Source organism: Ictidomys tridecemlineatus, chromosome 1, assembly GCF_052094955.1.
Source record: "Ictidomys tridecemlineatus isolate mIctTri1 chromosome 1, mIctTri1.hap1, whole genome shotgun sequence".
Taxonomy (NCBI): Eukaryota; Metazoa; Chordata; class Mammalia; order Rodentia; family Sciuridae; genus Ictidomys; species Ictidomys tridecemlineatus.
In genome coordinates, this window is record NC_135477.1 from 210919561 (window position 1) to 210929609 (window position 10049).

Consider the following 10049-nt stretch of genomic DNA (forward strand, 5'->3'; position numbering starts at 1 on the left):
GGTCACCTCTTCTACTGCTTCCTTCACCTCCCCGTGTGAAAGTCATTTGGTGCTGAAGGGAAAGATGGTAGAATTAGAGTTGGTGACTTTAATTCATAGCGCTTTTAGTTGTGAATACACATGCACACATAATTAAAACTCTGCAAAAGAGGAACAAGGAGGATTAGGAGATGGGAACAGGGAGTGTGTGAGGAGAAACACCAAGGAAGAGGAGAATGGTTTGAACCTGTAGGAACAGTAAGAAGAAGAGAAGAACAGACTTCAGAGATCTAAGTGGGAGGGGACAGGATGGCCTGCTGGGCTTGAGGATCTTGGGACATTTCCAGACATGAAACATATGGATAAGGAAATAAACAATACCAATTCCTATGGCTAAAATGAAAGAGTTCCCCATTTCCTGTGGAAAGTTGGAGCCTATTTAAAACATTGGCGGTGATTATGTTTGGTTTTCTTTGCAAATGCTCTGCTATAAAATGCTGATACTAAATAATCTCAAAGTCTTAATTTGCAGTCTCAGTTAAGTTCCAGAAGAGCTTCCCACTTTAATTTTAGAATTCTAAGTTCTGAAAGTTGAGATCTTGAAGGTGAACTAGGCCAGCCCTTATCTGATCCATAGAAACCATCTCTCTTGAGGATCCAACATTTCCCGTGGGAATCGATTAAGCAATGTGGTCTGTTTCATGTATTTCCAGTGGGATGATATTTTGAATGAATGGCCAAGGTCTGGGATTGAGAAATGTGCATTTCATATTCCAGGTCTCTAGGCACTTTAATGAGCAATCACATGAAATCCTGGAACTCCCTTGACACTAATAACGATCCTTAACATTTAGAAAGCAACTGAGAATGTGCCAAAGATGTTCATCCATGTTCTCATATGATTCTCACTGTAGACATAGGAAGTATTTTACCTCCTCCTTTGCAAATTAAAATACTAGCCACATTCAGAGAGTGTATGGAGCTTGCTTAAATTCACACAATAGATAATTCTTTCAACTTCAGCCCACTTCTGCAAATATACAAAAACAATTACTAAAGTAACTTTTACTTGAAATCCTTAAATTATACAGCACTAAAGAAATTTCCAAGACAATGCATAATTAAGAGTATGATAATACAAACATGCATTGGTAATTAATCTGTTTAAAAATGTTTTGCTTTTCTCAGCTTGTATATGTAAGAACTCAAGTGGAACTTGAAAATCTGATCTGTATATGCCATGAATCTGTTGTATCTTATTTATTACTGCACCACAAAAATGCTATTCTAAATCATTATGTTAAGAAAATTTCAGCAAAAAGATTCTGCAAAATTCAAGATATTTTGTGTATGAGAAAGGCATTAGTGTTCTAAAAATATGTTTCATAAGTCGAACCTTTGGATTCCTTAATAGAAAGACCACAGTACCAAAATGGTGTAATAGTTAAACACCTGATGCTGAGCAACTTAATATCTGTGCCTACATTTTTACATCTGTAAAATAGTGGTTAAAATATTGTTGGCCTGTTGTGATATGAAAATTCAATGAGTTAATATCCTTCAGGTATTTAGAACCATGCTGATACATAGTGAGTCTTATATGCATGGGCTGTTTTTGTCTGCTAAACGTTGCATATGAAGTACATAGTTTTCAGTCAATCATCAAAATAACCTGAGATAAAGGTATGGTTATACCTCCTAGAAAGAATAGAAAAAGTCTCAAAGAAGTCCAGCAATTATCCCTACATCACACAGTTAACCAATGGCACAGTCTAGCTTCATCCTCATCTCCCTGGGGCTAATTGTCCTCATATTTTCATGTAGAGAGCATGGTGGAGTACAGGTAATGATGGCTGCTGGGTGTCATCCTTATAGATATGTACTCATATCTGAGGCCTCAATTCTGTAAACCTCTCATTATTCATCTAAAAGCTACACTTTTTTTAAAAAAATGAACTCATTAAATAAATTAGTATCTGACAAAAGTTAGAAGGCATCCTGCAAAGGAATGGGATTTTAGAAAGTATAAAGGCTTTTCATAGAAAGTGTCTCATTTCATTTTCACAGCAAATGGCCGCTGCCTGTATTTACAGTGGGAAAGACAGGTTCAGAGATGTCAGACCATTCTGAAAATGCTAGGCCACATGGTTTAGAGACTATCCTGATTCTGAATGTGCATCTTTCCTCTTCACATTTCCATCTTGCAAATTTATACTGGCCTTACATATTTTTTCCACTTTTCCCCGAGAAAATTAATGTGATGTTGCTAACCAGATGTGTCCCTGCTGAGCTACTCACCAACATACATCCTTGTGTCTCTGCCTCCAGATATTCTCATTATGAACAGGACTCACACTACCCAACCCACCAGAACCACTTTCACTCTATGACAAAAGCTCCCTGAAGCAAGTTTCTTTCTTTAAGTGGCTTCTCTAGTGAGTATTAATGGAATAGTTTTAGAGGAAAGTAGTGAAATATTATTGAAAATATTTTTCATTAAACTTCTTTTATGTTATCTAAAAGTTACATTTCATCCTCTATCATTACTATCAAATTAGATATAAGAAAGAAAGCACACCTATAATCCCAGAAGCATTGGAGGCTGAGAGGAAAATCACAAGTTCAAAGCCAGCCTCAGCAACTGTGAGGCACTAAGTAACTCAGTGGGACCCTGTCTCTAAATAACATTCAAAATAGGGCTGCAGTTATGGCTCAGTGGTTGAGTATTGCTGAGTTCAATCCCCAGTAGCAAAAAAAAAAAAAAGAAAGAAAGAAAGAAAGAAATTGTCTTTTCTAATTTTACTTCTACTTATAAAATATACTTTGAGTGATTTTAAATATGGTCATGTCTATGTTGAATCCATACTAGAGGAAAAGTTAGCATATTTAGTGTTTTTCAAGTTTCTTGTATATAAATTTTCAAGAACATCAGTGTGAAATTAGGATATTTTAGTATTTATCCAGTAAAAGGATATCCCGGCCATGTTTTCCCCAATGGCTTACCATATCCTAAGAAAAAGACCAGAAGGAACTTCTCTGCAATGTTACTTTACAAAATTTCAAAAGTACCTTCTTCAAACTGCAATTTGGCAGGAAAAAAAATCATCAGTTTCAGTTCACTTGGGACCTATAAATCGAGAAATCAGGAGAAAAAGCTTTGCATCCACTGATTTGAATTGGGTGATGCAACTGAACAGTTAGTTTCACAGGAATATTTCAGAGTTGCAGTTCTAAGAAGAAAATAAAAATAAGTAGGATGTCACGGTATTTATCATGTCTCTGAGAACTTTAGGCAAGTTAGATGTCATGTCCTCTGGTGAATAGATGTCCATTTAGGAGCTTATCTCGGCATCTCCAAAGAACAAAGCAATTCCAGGACTAACTTCAAAGAGAATCACTTAAGCAGGGTTTACAAAGCATTATACCACAATCACTTCAAATACTAGGTATCTTAAATCAATTTTGCCAATATCATTTGCTAGGCAAAGGAAGTAAAAGTAATCCAATTTTTTCAGGTCCATTATTCCTCCTTTTACAAACTGGAGAAAATTATATTATTATCTGTGGTGCTGACTATTGAGATTGGAACCCTTAGTTTTCAGTAAGCTTTAAATCAAATGTATTTAATGTGGGCCAAAATGGGAGTCCAAGAGGAGGGAGGGTTCTCTCAAACTGATTCAGTTTGAGTTACTTGCTTTAGTGTTTAATCAATGACCTTGTGACATGTTTTGAAAATAACGATGTTTCTAACTCCCTTAGCAATGTCAAATCCAAGACTTCTTCCTGCCTGCAGCCAAGGTTGAGTTGAAACTCCAGTTCCATGGATAATAAGGAAGCAAAATTTCTGTTACAGGGGCTAAAAAACTTACTTCCACCCCAGTGACTAACTGTGTCATGAAACAAAGAAACAAAATATAAGAAAGTGGAATGGGAACAGGGCAGAGCCTAAGCAACTGGGCAGGGCAAACTTGTCCCAGGCACAATTCACAGCAGATTATCTGAAACCATTCTTGCAACTCTCTTTACATACCCTTATAATAAGAGCTCAGGAGTAACTAGATTTAAAAGAAGAGGCCCTGCAGAGGTACCTCAGCAGTGGCCTGAAAATAAAGAAAAGAGAAAGGATAATGCTATTTGTGAAAAAAATAATTACCCAAAGCATTTGCTTTTGTATTCTATGAAAGGATTTTAATGTCATTTTCTCAAAAGCATGGCTAATCCATTTCAAACCTGAAAGAATATACTTTATATCAGAGAAAGACAAAGTACTTGCTAAATTACAAATGCCCCTTGGAAATATCAGCTTCTTCTAGCTGGTTGTACACTTTTCCTTCCATCCGCCTTATTGGATTGTGTTAATGGCAGAAGGAAATGGATTACTAAAAGGGTAACCAAAAGTTCTTGTTATTTTGGACTGCTCGAAGTTCAAAAACATTATACCCATACAACTATATCAAATCAAAGCAAAATCTTTAAATTTGAAATGCAATCGGATAAAATAAGCATCTAACTCCCAAGCTGTTGAAAGTATTTACACATGATATAAAATCTCAAAGTTTCTATCTCCTCTCTCATCCTCCTTTCCTTCAAGCACTATTGTTTCAGATTAAAATACAATAACATTTGGCATTCGTTTTTTTTTCTTTTTCATTTTTATTATCTGTATTCTGGCATTATACTTTCTCTTGTATTTTAATCACAAATGAGAGGATTTATATAATAGCTTAAATAGATGACAGATTGGTCTGGAAATGTAACTACTCTTTATGACATTGCACTGATGGAGAAATATATTGGTGCTACACATAATTCAATTTCAAAATAATTTCCAAACAGAAGTCACAGAAAAGATGCAAAAGACTGACATGATGAAAGAATCTGACAGAGTATACTACTTATTAAGGAGTAACAAAAATATGGCACTCCCAAATGAGCTTGCTCTTTCATTTCTGGCCATCAAAACCCAACATAGTGGTGAACAACACAGCCTTTAGAAGCAAATGACCCAAGACCAAAACTTAGCTCTGCAACATAGCAGCTGAGAAACTTGAACAAATCACCTGTTCTTTTAGTGCTTACACTTCTTCATTTCTAAAATAAAGATGATTATATTAACTGTATCGTAGAGGTGCTATGATAATTTAATGAGATAATTTACATGAACCTCACAGGACAAATTCTGGCACATGGTAAACCCTCAATAAAGGCTAGGGATTATGTTTATGGTCACGCTCATGATTTTGTTAATCAGACTCCAGATCCTCTTCTTCTTTGGTGTACCTCTTAAGAAAACTCACATGGATTTGTGTACATCAGGGATTTCAAAATAGATTTGGTGATACTAAGGGGAGGAATGTATAAGTTAGAAGGCAGGAAGGTCTAAAAGAAGCTACTGCTATTGTCCAGGTTAGTAGGGTCAAGAATTAACCAGCAGCTGTAGGAATGAAGATGTATAGACAGGGCCAAAAGATATGACACACTCTAAAGATCAACATGGGAGCCTTATCCCCTCCCCAACACTGCAGCCACTGCTGATAAAGCACAGAAGCCAATTAGCAATAGGAAAACCAGCGCTGTCAAGTGGCCACCTCTACCATGTTCCCAAACCCTGCCTATTTTCTAGAATCTTCAGCACTCGGTTGTCAAAAGCAGTTGGGGTATATGATCCCTAAGGTCTCTTGCAGTTCTTAAGGAATGTTATTTTTGCCAGGGTAAAAATCAGTATTTGCAAAGTATTTTCCCTAATAAACACTTAAAGATGCTAGAGGCAGGATATTCCTTCATAAAGAAAACAACCTGAGCAAATAGGGTGAGACATTACCTCATTAAAATGGGAGGTGAGAATATATGTATGGTTTTATCTCTTTGAACTGTGTTCATGTGTCAAATATCTGATAACTCAATCAGCAGCTAAGAATGGCAAATGCAATTCATAATGGAATGAAGCTAACATATACAAAAGATGCATAAAAGTACACCAGTGAGTCTGTCACAACTCCGGTTTTAATTTCTTGTTGTAAGCTTTCACCTGAGGAATTGACTCTCAATGGGTGGAAGAGCAGCTAAGGTGGGGAAGTATAAAGTGTGGAAGGTGATTTGCATTGTGGTTCATGGAATGGAATCTTAGTCAGATGGAACAAAAGGAGCTGGTTCACTGAGCTGTATGATTTCTTCCAAAATGAACTTCTTAGCCAAGCATGGTGACACACACCTGTAATCCCAGCAACTTTGGAGGCTGAGGCAGGAGGAGTTCAAGTCTAAGGCTAGCCTCAGTAACCTAGCAAGGTTCTAAGAAACATAGTGAGACCCTGTCTCAAAATAAAAAATAAAAAGGGCTGTGGTAGTGGCTGAATTTTAATCAGCCCTGGTTTCAATTCACAATACCTAAAAACAAATAATAATAATAATAATATAAAACACACTTCTTCACACTCAGGTTCTAAAATTTCCCAAATTTTGTGTCCAGGTAAGGAAGGACTCATTATATTTATGCCTTCTGTATAAAGGTCATCTCCTGGGAACTCTTTGACTCTGGGCAGAGTTAGATGTGCACCCTCTGTGCTCATCTGCTTAATAACAGCATATACACCATACTATAGGGTGCTGGTGAGATGTCAATTATGTGCTAACAGGAAACTATTCAAGACTCTTAATTAAACATAAGGCTTGGAGAGTAAATTGCTCTAGAGCCTGTTTCTTTCCTCCTGTGCTCCAGAATTAAGCGATTGAAGTGCTCTATCACTTTATCTAATGAACATAAATACACTATGATGATTTTCTTTTCTTTTTCCCCCAGAATAATTTGCTTTCTCCAGAGTCTATTTTATGGATTTTTAAACCTCAGATGGATATCAAAGTTATTTGGAAAATTTTTTTTAAACATACATAAAGTTATATGTCTCCATACCTGACCCAATGGATCAGCATCTCCTCCTCTGAGGCCCAGGTATCTGTTGCTGAGCTGGAAATCGAAACTACTTCTAAATAGGCAATTTTCTACACCTTGAGACTTTACTATTGAGCTCCAAGTTCTGAGCCCTTCCAGCTAGGTTTATTTCTAAATCTCTACTTACAGACATCAGAAGAAAACATTTGATTAGGAAAGAGATGACTCTATGTGGCAGAAAAGCATTAGACAGCAGGCTAAGGCCTCAGGTGCCTGGAGCGGAAACTGAGAAACAGAGTCCAGAGCGCCTCCGTGGCACCTGACTCCTGTCTAGATTCTGCACAGATGTTCAAGTCCTGACTATCAGAGAGGTAGTAGTCAGCTGGTGGCAAGCACATATACAGACTCATATTTGGATTTCCAACCCCATGCTTGCTATTTACCAGCTAAGTAACTTTGAGCAAGCTATTTATCCTCTCTATATTTCCTTCTAAGTTTTTATGAGAAATAAATAAGGTAAAATAAAAAATATTTTTGGGCCAGTCCCTGGAATGCAGAGAATGCTCACGAAATATCAACCTCTACTATCATCATTTCCCACTATTGTATTTCCTGGATTGAGGCCTAACTGCAGGAAACCCCCTCATTCAAATATGCTGACCAACTTGTGGTCAAGCTCCAGGCATCCTTCTGCTCCATGGTCTGTATGTTCTGTGCTTTCAGTAGGTGCCTATCAGCAGCAGTCCAACTAACTAAAGAAGTCCCAAAAGGTCAAAAAGCCATCAAAACAGGTTCACCAGAATCTTCCTTTCACCATGTTAGGTTAGAAGAGTCACAGTCTGCTTGGGTTATGCCTGTATAATACATCCCCCAGCACCAAGACTCCTCTAAATAGTTCCATCAAAAGCCCATGGAAATGCAATGACTGCATATAACACTTCTGTTTCCATTCATGGCTAATCCTTTTATATATGGGCTAGAAAAGGAATTCATTAGAAACATATGAGGATGCTACCTCACAACATGCAGGGGGAGGGAGTAGTAGAGGTTTGTGTGATTGGGACAGGATGGAATGGGGGAAAGGAGGTAGGATGGGAATGGTAAAGATAGTAGAATGGATTGGACATAACTTTCCCAGGATGACATCACTGGTGAGGGTACCACGTCCTTGTCATCATAGAGTGGCTCAAACAGGCAGATCTTTACATTTCTGAGTTTTGGGAACAAATGAAAGTAAGCAGAGAGATGGACAGGGAGACACTTATAGATGGGGCCAGAATATCTCTCCATTCAAAAGTTGATGCTGAACTTGGCAGATGTCCTAACAGAAGTTGTAGTGGATTCCATTTTGACCATTAAAAAAAAAAAAGATGAGACTATTGACCTATTCATGGTTGAGATCATGGACATGAAATATAAATATGAAACTGATACAAGCTTAATCATGGGGCTGGTTTTGGACCAGGGGGCCTGCCACACTGACATAAAGAAGAGAGTTGAGAATGCATACATTCTCATATGCAATGTGTCACTGGAGTTTGAAAAAAAAAAAGAAGGGAATTTTGGCTTTTCTTTTTCTTTCTTTCTTTCTTTTTACAAGAGTGCAGAAGAGAGAGAGAAACTAGTAAAAGCTGAAAGAAAATTTATTGAAAATAGAGTAAAAAAATAGTAGAAGTGAAAAAGAAAGTCTGTGATGACTCAGATAAAGGCCTTGTTGTTATTAACCAAAAGGGAACTGACCCATTTTCTTTGGATGCTCTTGCAAAAAAAGACATAGTAGCTCTGTGCAGAGCTAAATGGAGAAATATGGAAGGGCTGACTCTTGCTTGCAGTGGGGTAGTTTTGAATTCTCTTAATGACCTAAATCCTAACTGCTTGGGACATGCAGAACTTGTCTATGAGCATACTTTGGGAGTAGAGAAGTTCACCTTTATTGAGAAATGTAACAATTCCTGTTCTGTCACTTTATTAGTCAAAGGACCAAATAAGCACACACTCAAATTAAAGGTGCAATAAAAAAATATGAGATGGCTTGAGGGTGGTCAAAAGTGCTATCAATGGGGCTGGGCACCATAGCATACACCTGTAATCCCAGCATCTCAGGAGGTTTAGGCAAGAGGAGGGTGAGTTCAAAAGTAAATTCAAATCCAGCCTGAGGAATTTAGCAAGGTGGGAAGCAACTCAGTGAGACCCTATCTCTAAATAAAATACAAAATAGGGCTGGGGATGTGGCTCTGTGGTCAAGTGCCCTTGAGTTCAATCCCCTGTAGAGCCCCTCCCCTCAAAAAAATGCTATCCATGATGGCTGTGTGGTTGGTTGCATGTGCTGGTGCAGTGGAAGTGGCCGTAAAGCAGTGATTAAATACAAGCCCAGTGTAAGGGCAGGGCCCAACTTGGAGTCCAGGCTGATATATTGCTCATTATTCCCAAGGTACTTGCTCAGAACTCTGGTTTTGACCATTAAGAAAATTAGTTAAGATTCAAAGGCAGCAGTTGTGGCTCAGTGGTAGAGTACTTGCCTAACATGTCTGAGGGAGACACCGGGTTTGATCCTCAGCAACACATTAAAAAATAAATAAAATAAAGAAGTTGTGTCTATCTACAACTAAAAAAAAAAAAAAAAGATTTGGGGCTGAGATTGTAGCTCAGTTGTAGAGAGCTTGCCTAGCATGAGTGAGGCACTGGGATCCATCCTCAGTACCACATTAAAAAAAAAAAAAAAAAGCATTGTGTCCATTCACAACTAAATAAATAAATAAATAAAAAGATTCAAGTAGAACATTCACAATCGGATCAGCTTACTTAAAGGCTTGGACTTGAACACAGGTGAAGTGGATGTTTGCAGCAGAAATACATGTATATGATAACTACTGTGTAAAGAAACAGCTTCTTGGCTTCTGTACTATGACTGCCACCAACATTCTCCTGGTGGATGTGATCATGCGATCTGGAATTTCCTCTCTAAACGGTTGAATTTAAGCTTCCTTTGTGTCTTCTTCCCTTGAAGACTATAGAATTACCCTGAGGGATATAGCTGTGGATTTTTGTCCAAGCCTCAAATGATTGTTCAAGTAATGTTTTTCCCCATATGAAAAAAAAAAAAGATGGGGCACATATTCAAATTATGGTATGAAATTATAATTACAGTATTTTTAATTGCACTGAGTGTACATGCATAAAGCAG

General features: G+C 37.6%; 1 pseudogene; it reads left to right on the top strand.

Annotated features, from left to right (window-relative positions):
* LOC101974531 (T-complex protein 1 subunit zeta-like) overlaps positions 1-9838 on the top strand; it is a 34024-nt pseudogene extending 24186 nt beyond the window's left edge.
* Positions 9839-10049: the final 211 nt, after the last annotated feature.